Below are 12396 nucleotides of genomic sequence, written 5' to 3' on the forward strand. Positions count from 1 at the left end.
ACCATAGTGTAATGTTCAAAAATACAATTTGATACCATTATATAAATTTCTTTTTTTGCATATCTATTTTCAGCGAACATGATTATTTGGATTGTACAGGAAATACACAACATCAACTAAAATTATTTTTATATATTCTATGGCTACTTTCAAAGTCATAGCTCTGCTAGGGGCTACCACGGTGAAAAAGGATTTGATAAATCACCTGCAGCACTTTGCAAATTCCAGAAAGATTACTTAATATTGATCAGTCAGTATAAGAAGCCTTATGTTCGGTTAATATGAGGACCATGCATCCTGATGGTCTGAGGGAGACTTTATACTTTAATAACATATTATGAAAGGCTATTGGTTCTTTGCGATCTTATTATACTTTTAATATTAGTAAAATAAATGCTGTTCACTTTATTTTTCTCTCAGAGGAGCTGATTTAGAGATGCACACATGTCTTTTTTGCAGACGGATCTTGCGATATTTCATACTAAAAATTATAAAATTGAAATAAATAAAATAAATAATAAATTGAATTATATATATAAACCGTTTCAAATACCATTAGACTTCTCCTCCGCAGTTTTTGTCACACATGCCCAGTGGCACCTTTTCCCAGTGCTGCCATGGCTCTGTGTTCTGCATGCACAGTACATACAATGCAGAGCGGCTGCCAAGTCCCTACATCAACGTCATGTGACAGTGGGGCACTCTGGGGCATTCAGAGGGGCACTCTGGGGTCTTCAATGGGGCACTGTGACAAACGGGGGGCACTGTAGCAAGCAGGGTTAACTGTGGGGCATACAAGGGCACTTTGGGGCATACAGAGGGGGCACTGGGGCATACTGGGTTCCAAATAAATGATCCGCCCGAGCGCCAAAATATGTTAGGGCACCACAGAGCAGCACTGTGTCTGTTGGCCTGCATTGCCTTCCACGTCTCAGGTTCCGACTTATCCTTTTTGTGGCATGGTGTATGTGACATCATGATGTCAACGCTTCTGCAGTGAAGAACAGGCACTGTGTGCAGAAGAGAAGACAAGAAGGGGAGTGGGGGCCGGAGGAAAGTAACATAAGAAGTGAGCTGCTGGAAGGACACAGGTGGGGTGAGCTGGAGAGACATAATAAGATGATGTTGAAGAGACACAGAGGGGGTGACGCTAGTGAGATGGAATCAGTATGTAATACCGGCAGCTTCAAATCCCGACACGAGAAGCCTGACAGCAGGAGATCCCGACGCCAGCTGTTAAGTACCCTAACCCTCCCCTCTCCTCCCTCTAACCCTCCCTCAGGGTTGCCTAAGCCTAAAACTCCCGGGATGGTGCCTAACACTAACCCCCCCCTTCCCCCACCTTAAACCTTACCTAACCCTCCCGGGGGGGGTGCCTACACCTAACCCTCCTCCCTAGGGGTGCCTAACCCTAACCTTCCCCCCCAAAGCCTAACCCTAACCCCGTTACACTCCCAAAACCTAACCTTCCCCCCGCGGCCAGGGCTGGCTCCAGGGGTCAGAGCACCCTGTGCCGGCCCATCATATGATACCCTCTCATCGCGCGCGGCTTCCAATTGGGGGCATGGCCTGATTACCATAGGCCACACCCCCTATGTGACGTTATTTGGAGGCGTGCCCGCATGGCACGCCTCCAAATAACATCAGGCTGGGGGTAAAGCCCAGCAATCCGTCACTGGCTGGGCTTCCCCCAGCCCTCTTCCGTTAGTGAATGGATGCCACGCGCATGCGCGCCACATCCATTCACTCTCCGGGGGTCCAGCACCGCCGCACAGCTGCGGCGGTGGGGGTCCCCAACCTCCCAATTAGACCACCAGCGGGCCACTTCGCTGAAACCGCTGAAATCGGGATGCTGGGGAAGGGTGCCGGCCTGTAGGGGTGGCGCCCTTGTGTGACCGCACTGGTCGAACACCCCTAGAGCCGGCCCTGCCCGCGGCTAATGCTAAGGATGCCCCGGACTTACCTCGTTTAGGCTGACGTCCTTCGGCGTTCCGGCGTCGGGATTCAGATAGGTGTCGGTATTTTGATGCCTATCTGAAGTCCCCCATTGGGCTTCTCGTGTCGGGATATAGACCGGCGGCATTTAGTCCTGTGCACCACCTGTGGATCTTTTAACATGTATCAGCCAGTAATAACCTGTGCACCAACTAGAAGAACTGTAAAACATGCACTGTTAGGGATGCACTGCTATAGAGCCCATTATGTACATATGTGTCCAGGGAAGTGCTAGGTTCTTCTGCTGCTCCTCCAGGCTCCTGGACTTGCTCCAATACTCTGGAATGGTGCCCACATATAAAATAAACAACATTTTTCTCAGGCAGGATGGCGCATATAATGGCTTACTGTGATCACTGGTCCTGTATATGCTGGAATTATGACACACAATACACTTTGTATGACGCTTATTAAAGTTGGTTAAGTACTAATTCTGCCCTCTTCATTGACTGGCCACACTCACTCTAAAATTAAGCATTTGAAAACCCCCCTCTGGAAATCCTGCGTTTGCCACTGGATTCAGAGATGAACGCAGATCGAGCGATTGTTTGCCATTGCGCATGCGTATGCATCGCAGTGCGCGAAGGCAGCTGGGCGATCGTCATGTGTTCACGTAGACCACGAAGGCCCATTGCAGATTGATTGACAGGAAGTGACCGTTTGGAGGTGTTGACAGGGGGTGGTTAGCGAAACGCAGGCGTGCCTGACCGTTGAACGTGGGCATGCATAAATTAGCCACTACAATTGCATACGCAGCTCTGTGTGGCAGAAGAGCTCCCTGGCCTGTGGCAGGTCAGACCTTCCACAAGGGTAAAATGGCCGCAGATGAACTTCGATGGTACTGATGTTTATGTAGGTATGCGTAGGCGCACGCAGGTAAGAAGGCAATAGTGGGTGTCTTTATGCTCGGGTGATCTTTGCTAACATTTGCATATTTTTGTAACTGCGTTGCATATGGAAAGGCAGTTGCGATTGCATTAGCGTCCGTCTCTGAATTAGGCCCACTGTGCTGAACCCCTTGGACACCTCCCCTAAGGACTAATTAGGCATTTGGAAATTTCCAATTAGCTTAATTAGTCCAATAATTCCATGTAATTTTTTGGGGTAAAAAAAATGTTTTAATTCCTCAAATTACCCCAAAATTAACTTTTTCGTTAGTTTAGGCATCCCAAATTTAATTACATTAATTTTTAAAGTGAAAAATTATTGTTTCTATAATTTTAACATTTTTTTTTTCAAGGTGCCCTCAAAGTACCCCCAAATCACCCATTTTTCTACTTTTGTTTGCATTTTTTCATTTAATTCGTTGAGATTAAACGTAAAAAGGTTTAAACCCCCCCCCAAAAAAATCTGACACTTGACACAATTTAAAACCTACAATGCCTTCCTAATGCCTACAAACAGCCTTCTATATGGTCCTGTTAACAAAATTATCCATTTTCGGGGGTCCAGGATGGTCTCCCCACATTTTCTCGCAAATCTCATTTGGCAGTCAATTCGCACCCTTCCGCTGCGAGTAGTGCGAATAGGCATTTTTAATTGGATTGGAGAATTATCGGGAGTGCGTTTCGCTGCGAAGTGTGCGAGTTTCAAGAAACAAACTCGCTACCAGCCATTCGATGGGAAAGACAGAGGAAAGAGTAATAGGAGGAGAAGAGTGGAAAAGAGAGCTGGAGAGAGAGTTGGGTGAAAAGGGGACAGAGAGACAGGAAAAAAAGGAGAGAGATGGAGGGAGAGAGAGATGGGACAATAGAAGGGGGGAGAGAGACATGAGGCTAAATATTAACCTCAGTAGTATGCCCCCCCAGTAGTATGCCCCCCAGTAGTATGCCCCCCAGTAGTATGCCCCCCCAGTAGTATAGCCCCCCCAGTAGTATGGCCCCCAAGTAGAATGGCCCCTCCAGTAGTATGGCCCCCCAGTAGTAGGCCCCCCAGTAGCAGTTCCCACCAGTAGCAGGCCCCTCAGTAGCAGGCCCCCAGTATTATGCCCCCCAGTAGCAGGCCCCCCCAGTAGTATGCCCCCCCAAGTTGCAGACCCCCCCAGTAGCAGGCCCCCCAGTAGTATGCCCCCCAGTAGCAGCCCCCCCAGTAACAGCCCCCCCAGTAGTATGCCCCCCCAGTATTATGCCCCCCAGTAGCAGGCCCCCCCAGTAGCAGGCCCCCCCAGTAGTATGGCCCCCCCAGTAGTATGCCCCCCCCAGTAGCAGGCCCCCCAGTAGAATGCCCCCCAGTAGTATGCCCCCCCAAGTAGCAGACCCCCCCAGTAGTGCCCCCCAGTAGCTGTGCCCCCCAGTAGCGCCCCCGGTCCTTACACACAAAAAAAATAAAAATCTTACCTGAATCCCCGCTCCCGCGCCGTCCGCTCTGCTACCACGCGACGAGGGGGGAGACGGAAAACGGAGCTCCTGAGTGAGCTTCAGCCCGCTCCCTCCATGCAGCAGCCAATGAGAGTCTGTGTGACTCTCATTGGCTGTTGTAACAAACACACAGCTGCCGCTGGCGGCTGTGTGTTTGTTCTGTGTAGGGCAGACCGCTATCACAGCGGTCTGCCCTACACTCGAGGAGCCCTTATGTCGGATTCCCTAGTGAGAATCCGTCATCAGGTGGCCGCCGTTCGGCCCCGAACGGGGATCCGAGTCAGGCGGGGAACACCCGAACAGCGCTCGGGTGGACTCGGAACCCCTATGTTCGGAGCGGTTCGGATTCCACAGAATCCGAACCGCTCATCTCTAATATACACTGTGCATGACGCCGGCTGATGACGTAATGGGTGCGGCGACGTGCAGGCCTGGCGCGTGGCTTGGGGGCCTGATGCCGGCGCCTCACAGGTGAGTAGTATAGGGATTTTATCTGTGGTTATATATATATCTGTGTATGTGTTGTTTATATATATTATCAAACAGGGTCAGTACTCCCATCTACATGAGTAGAAATCGCTGTGGCGCACACAATTAGCGGTAAATAGCAAATGCGGCACTTCTCAGTCTTATGTTTGTAAAGAAATAACTCAACACATATTTGCAAGTTGTCAACGTTTAGGGTTTATTTCAAACCATCATCAGGACACAGAAGACACCAGTATGTACTTTATTTTCTGTGTTCTGGTGACGGGTTGAAATACAACCGAAATGCTGACAACTTGCAAATATGCGTCGCGTTATTTCTTTACCAGCATAAGACCGGAGAGTGCCGCACTACTGGACTTGCAATATATATATGATGAGCTGTGTCTTGCTCTTGTAAGGTGACCCTAAGTGACCTGCAGTTGGTAATAATCCCATGAGCTGTGTTATGAATAAGATTGAAGTAATTTATTCTTTGAATGCCTAGCTTATTTTCAGATGCAGAGCTTAGAGTTTTCTACTTAAAACAAATCACACAACCCACAAAAAGAACAGGGTCCACATTAATAAGTCATAAACTGTCTGTCACTCACGGATACTGAGAGGTATACATTTCCCCACACTAAGCAAGATGAAAAAGTTAAACAGGCATAAAATCCTATTAGATTTACTATTGATCTAAACGGGTGCAAGACAGAAAAAAGGCTGTGATGACTATATTTACTGGCCCAATAAAATGTATTCAACTGATTTGAGAGACAGCATACATTTCCATGGGGACAGCAGTTCTGGCTCAGAGGAAGCAAATGGACCTGAACTGGGATGAATTTCCTACTAAGTAAAGTGGGAAAATTGTAAAAAATTCTAGAAAAGGATGTAATAATAATATAAATGATAAAACATGACAGGTGCACAATCCCTATGACTTCAGTAGTCATTTTATACAACAAACCCATGAAAGAATGCAAAATACAGCAAATAAATATTATACTCAAAGACGGAATGGGATTGTAATGCCGGCAGCTGTTTATCCGGTTGAAATCCCGACACTGTGAGCCCGACAGGAGGAAATCCTGACAGCGTGAGGTAAGTACCCTAAACCTCCCCCTCTCCCCCCATAACCCTCCTTTAGGGGTACCTAACTCTAACCTCCCCCCAGGTGTGCCTAAACCTAACTCCCCCTCCCCGCACCCTAAACCTAACCCTCCCGGGGGGGTGCCTAACCCTAACCTCCCCCCGGGGGTGCCTAACCCTAACCCCTCCTTCCCCTAGCCTCACCCTAACCCTCCCATTGGGGTGCCTAACCCTAAGTCCCCCTGGGGTGCCCTAAACTTAACCCCCTCTCCCGTGGCTAAGAGGATGGGCGCCCGTACTTACCTCGTTCAGGCCCGCGTCATCCTGGATTCCGGCATCGGGGTTATGACAGGTGTCGGTATCTCGACGCCTGTCATTAATTCCTAGCCGGCATTCTGCTGTCGGGATTGTGACCGGCGGCTGCAACATAACTACATACCCTATAGACATTTCTGACATTTGTAACTATTGGGACGTTAAGTGTTAGACGCCATGAGCCACTTTCTCTGCCAGCTGGTGAGCTCAGGGTTAGAGAGATCACAAACTACTACAGGATCATTGCAAAATATATTGGTGCACTTCATATGCAGACCACAAGTAAACAGCTTAGGAAGTAGGAACACCTCTTATATATACTAAGGGGTATATTTACTAAAGTGAGAGTTTTTAGAAGTGGAGATGTTGCCCACAGCACCCAATCAGATTCTAGCTATTATCTTCTAGAAGGTTCTAGTTAAATGATAAGTAGAATCTGATTGGTTGCCATGGGCAACATCTCCACGTCTAAAAACTCTCACTTTAGTAAATACACTCCTAATTTTCCAGACCCTCCAACTATACCGATTTAGCCGGTACAGTACCGTTTTTTAACGGTCTGTACCGGCAAACAGGGGCTGTACCGTTTGTACCGGGTTAGTAAAAAGACCAGATAGCAGCGCTGCGGGAACCCAGACTCCCGCAGCGCTGCTAAGTGACAGGCGGCTCCTACCTCCGTGTTCTCTCAGTCAGCTCAGCTGTTTCTTGCAGCAGGCTGCCGAGGACCTTCTCCAGTCAAAGTCTCGCGAGATGATGACGTCATCATCCCGTGAGACAATGACTCACTGCGAGGCTGAGAGCTACTGCTGCTGCAACTCCTCGGCGGCTGTAGGGAAACCAGTGCACAATCACAATGCACTTGCTCCCCTAGAGAGGTAGGTAGTCCACCCGCCCGCCCCACTATTTACATATAATAATGTAAATAAATAATAAACACCCCGTGATATAAATCATGTAAATATATATATATATTCATATTTGTAGGCACTCAAAACAAACAGCCAGCAATATGCACCAGCTTCTCCAATGTACAGTACCCATGGACACGCCCCTTTTTCCAGTGGCCACGCCCATGTACCGTTTTTTACCTGCAAAATGTTGGAGGGTATGATTTTCCAGCAGTAGGCAGCAGAATAGTGTTTAACAATATAGATAAGATCATCTTACTGTCTTTTGGGAATACATAAATTACCCTGCACCACTGAGGCCTCTCCCATGTATTAACTGTCTATAAAATGAGTAGATAAATAACACTGCCTAGTAACCTGCTTGCTGTTTGAATATTGGCATTTAGTTATGATGAGTTTTTTCATCTCTGAGGAATAGGTTTTCTTAGTGGAAAGTGGCTGAATGTGCAGATGTATTAAAGGGTGGAAAGCCCTCTTGCCAGTGAAGAAATTGTGTCAATAGGGCTGGTCACAGGGTTTTCAGCCCTGAAACCCCTACCAGCGTAAAAAAAAAAAAAAAATTCTGCACTTACCTGCCCGGGGGGGGGGGGGGGGGGGGGATGTCTCTGCAGCTTCCAGTGGCCTCCCCTCCATCTTCTCATTGGAGAGAGGGCTGCTGGGAGACTCCAGGGGCTGGTGGGAGGGGCAAGGGCTGCTAGGAGATGTAGCTCTCCCAGTGCCCATTCCGGGGGGGGGCACACTGAACTTGGGGGGGGTACACACACACTCACTCATACTCACTCATACACACTCACACACACTACATACTCACCGCTGCTGCAGGAGTCCGGGTCCCGACACTGGATACAGAAGACAGCACTTCGTAAGGTGAGTAATTAAGGATTAATTAAGCAAATTGGAAACTTACAATTGCTTAATTAGTCCTAAGGGGGGGGGGTGCCACTAGGGTCCCATAGCAAGTCCCACTGATTTTTCCTAAAATTAACGATTTTAGAAAAAAAATCACACTAGCTCTGGAGGTACGAGAATAAAAAACTCCCGGGGCTCAAAATAGAAAAAAACACGCACCTATTTGAATAGCAAAAATCCCGCACCTGCAGGATAAACCTCACAGGTGCAGAATTTTTAGCTTTTCTCGCCCCCAATTGAATATGCCTTATGAAAGGGTTACTGCTGCTGATTATCCGCATCACCTATAAAATGTAAGCTCTTATTTTCTCCACTTAATTACAAGACTGTTACTACAATGAAAGTGTCCCTACAGCACTTAGAGCACTCTAAAGTAGGGATAAGCGGGTTCAGATTTTTTAAATCCGAACCCCCCCCCCGAGCTCCCTGATCCGAGTCCAGATCCGAGCCGGCTCGGGGTCTCCCGCCTGGCTTGGATCTGAATTCAAGGCAAAACGGCATCATCCCGCTGTCGGATTCTCGTTGTTTTTAGATTCTATGAAAGGTCCCGCGATCGCCGCCATTTTTCATTCCGGCTGTGGAGTGTGCACAGGGAGGGAGCTGGGATTTGTTGCCGCTGCCACTGACCATAGGGGCTGGCTACTGTTGTCCATATAGTGACTGGCTGGCTACTGTTGTCCATATAGTGACTGGCTGGCTACTGTTGTCCATATAGTGGCTGGCTGGCTACTGTTGTCCATATAGTAGCTGGCTGGCTACTGTTGTCCATATAGGGGCTGGCTGGTTACTGTTGTCCATATAGGGGCTAGCTGGTTACTGTTGTCCATATAGGGGTTGGCTGGCTACTGTTGTCCATATAGTGGCTGGCAGGCTACTGTTGTCCATATAGGGGCTGGCTGGCTACTGTTGTCCATATTGTCCAGAGGGTGCTCTGTCCTTCAGGAGTGCTCGTCTTCACCCACCCCCAGAGTGAAAAAAATATATATTTTTCTTTGTGTGTGTGTTAGCCACACCTGTCACTGTCATCGGCGTAGTTGCGCAGGGGTGCTGTGCTGCTGTCTGTCAAGGGCTGCTGCCTGAAAAAAAATAAAATAAAAAAAACATTTTTTTTTGTGTGTGTGTTAGCCACACCTGTCACTGTCATCGGCACACCTGTCACTGTCATTAGCACACCTGTCATTGTCATCTGCACACCTGTCACTGTCATCGGCACACCTGTCATGACATCTTGCTTTTGTAGAGCCAGTTTGTGCAGGGACAGATTAATTGCCAGCTTGTTTTGTGGGGGCCCAAACTAACTAAAACATTGATACTGTACAATGGTACTAAAGTCATTATATCTTTCAGATGGGTATATGACACAAGATGTTTTACTTCTTCTTATCTGAAGGCTTATATTGTGTATGTCTTATATGTTCTAATTAAAAATAAACTATTTAAAAAAAAAAAAAAAACTTGTTTAAAACCCCCACAATGTGAGCCATAAAAAAAATAAATGTGAGAATATAACCATCTGCCCATAATACTAGATTAATATTTTGCAGCTTTATTCTCTGGTCCTTTAGAGGACACCTAACAGCTCAAGGAAATTTTTTTTGTTTTGCGTAGAGGTAAAAGAAGAGAGACTTCTGGCCAAACAAAGATCCAGTGAAAAGTAGACATGACCGTGACAGATTAGTGGCGACATGAATGCCACCTAGGCTCTTTTCTCTGGTTTGGACTCCAGCCATCAGTGCCATGATAGTGCTCCTCCTGACCTCCTCTCTAGTATGCGTCTCTGCTACTGTGGTAACTCTCCTTTTGACAAGGATGAGAGCTATGGCTTCTACTGGATCGGTGGCTGGAAGAAGAATCATATCTGTGTGGGGGAGAATGATCGGATCCGTGACTGTGCCGACTTTGGTGAGGCGGATAATGTGATGGCGAGTAACTGGGTTGGGCCATCATTGCTGTGCTGGATCCATGAGGGGTTTCCGACCTATAGAAGTTATTAATCATTGCTTGTCTTTGAAGATTGTCCAGAGAATAGTAAGATCTTTGATAGTTTGAAACAGGAGGTGAAAGTTCAGAGTATTTTGTGAACTCCCCATTGCCATCATGCCTGCGGTTATGTGTTGATGGACTGTTTCCAGTAAAACTGCCATTTCCATGTGGTGAGTAGGCTGCGCTATTTGCTTATGCAAAGCTATGGCTGCTTCCTGATCTGAATTGAATTTTCAGCGGCCTCCCAAAGAGTTTGATTCCATTTACAAACTCATTCTATAGGAAACAGACTCCTCATGTTTGAAATTGACAAAAGCAAATTGTTTTGACTTTCCATCCTTGTCCTTTGGAATTTTAACGTTAATTGCAGAACCAGCCTGCAGAAACAGCTCGAACAAGATCTCCTCGGTGGCATGGGGTCTGTTACCCACGAACAGCGTCCTATCAGGCTCGGCGGCGCCATCTCTCTCCGGAGTCCCGTCTTGTGTGCCCAGCAGCAGCAGTCGATGGGTGACGCTATAAGTCACTGCGCAGCGCCTTTTGGGGCCTAGTTTTTCAAACTGCCATCCTGTCTGCCACTGCAGTGCCACTCCTAGATGGATCACGTGTTTGTGCCACCCACTTGTGTCCCTTAGCATAGTCATCCAGCTACATCGGTGCAACCTTTTGGCCTAAAAACAATATTGTGAGGTGTTCACAATAGAATGGAAATTAGTGGAAATGAATGTTATTGAGGTTAATAATAGCGTAAAAAACTCAAATTCTGTGATTTTAGCTGTTTTTATGCTTTTTTCCAAAAAAATACAGATCCAAAACACAAAACACAAAACCCGGAAAGGGTGGTTTTGGCAAATCCAATCCAGATACAAAACATGAAGAAAGATCCAAAACCAAAATACCAAAAGTGGCCGGTGCACACCCCTACTCTAAAGTCAGTTCTAATGCATGTAATGAAGAGAAATTTGTACAATATGTACAGTACATGGACAAAAAAAAAATATTAGGTATAAACTTTGGTCCTGATTCAGAGATAGACACAATGCTGATATTTCCGAGTGACTATCTACGCATGCATCTGAGTTGCACTGCACATGCGGTAAATTTCATTACCGTTGACGCTTGCAGTGAGGATTTATTCTCAAAGTGATTGACAGGCAGGGACCATTTGTGGGCATCACAAATGGTCGCAGGCTTGTTTGGGACGCAGGCTTGTCCCAACCTTTTTAGCCTGCAACTGCAATTCTGTATGTCAGTGGTTCCCAAACTGTGCACCGAGGCACCCTGGGGTGCCTCGGGACACTTGCAGGGGTGTCTCAGGTTGGTGGTCCAGCACCAAATCAAATTCTTTATGGTCAATGTAATGTAAATATGTGCACAAACAGAAGCACAAACCTGTCCACCACTATATAACCAAACCTAAGGCTGACAGGTCAGCACAATTTACTTCATTGTACTACTGCACTACATTTTATTCTGAATTTCTCACTAAGAAACTTTTGGCTTAGGGGTGCCGTGAAAACAATGCCGATACTCTAGGGCATACTTACCTACTTTGCTGGGCAGCTTTCCGGGAGCAGCAGGAGGGGACCTGCTGCTCTCCTCTTCGGGGGCCGGGCCAGACAATAGATGGCATTAGGCCCCGCCCCCTTTACAGAAACCCCCCGTGATTCGCGGGTCCGTGAAGAGGGGGCGGGGCTAAATGACGTGATTTGCTTAATTTAGCCCCGCCCCTTCCCGACGGACCCCATAATTTAAGGTAAAATCTCCCCATCCTGCCCACTTCACTAGGAAGTGGGCGGGATGCGGGAGATATGCCTACTCTTCCGGGATCGCTGGGGGTTACTCGAAAAATCGGGAGCCTCCCGCGATTCCCGGGAGAGTAGGCATGTATGCTCTAGGGTGCTTTGATTTTAAAAAGTTTGGGACCACTGACGTATGTAGTAAAAATAGCTCCGGTGTCCCTGTTCCCGCACCCATTCTGATTAACCATAGGATTACTCAGAGCTCTGATAATCGGCTGATCTGTGACTGATGCTGTGTCTTTGCACGCAGTCGCCTGGATTTGTGAAGCTGCCAGAGGGGGTGCCTCATTACAAATCCTGGTGGCTGCGATATCTGTATATTTTCGTAGAGCCACTGCGTACAAGTTTGCCACAGCGGTGGCATTAGTGTACATCTCTGATGTAGGCCCTTTGTCACCAGGTGGTGACGTGGCCATACAAATAACCCAAAGAAAATGCATGAAGGAATGGAGCATGTGCTGAAAATAATGAACATTGATATCATTGAAGAACGCTGTATTAGCGGAACGCCGAAAATCAGCTCCCTACAGTATATTTGTAATTTTGCGAAATTGACTATAATGATTT

At 47.3% G+C, this 12396-nt stretch overlaps 1 protein-coding gene and 1 pseudogene across 3 annotated transcripts in view; both read right to left on the reverse strand.

Annotated features, from left to right (window-relative positions):
- LOC148542524 (urotensin-2 receptor-like) overlaps positions 1–12396 on the reverse strand; it is a 130396-nt gene that overhangs the window by 95775 nt on the left and 22225 nt on the right. The gene's annotated exons all lie outside the window — the stretch shown is intronic.
- LOC148542525 (RNA-binding protein 7 pseudogene) lies at positions 9719–12203 on the reverse strand (annotated as a pseudogene).

This window comes from Taudactylus pleione, unplaced genomic scaffold, assembly GCF_031769625.1.
Source record: "Taudactylus pleione unplaced genomic scaffold, aTauple2 ptg000012l, whole genome shotgun sequence".
NCBI classification, from domain to species: domain Eukaryota; kingdom Metazoa; phylum Chordata; class Amphibia; order Anura; family Myobatrachidae; genus Taudactylus; species Taudactylus pleione.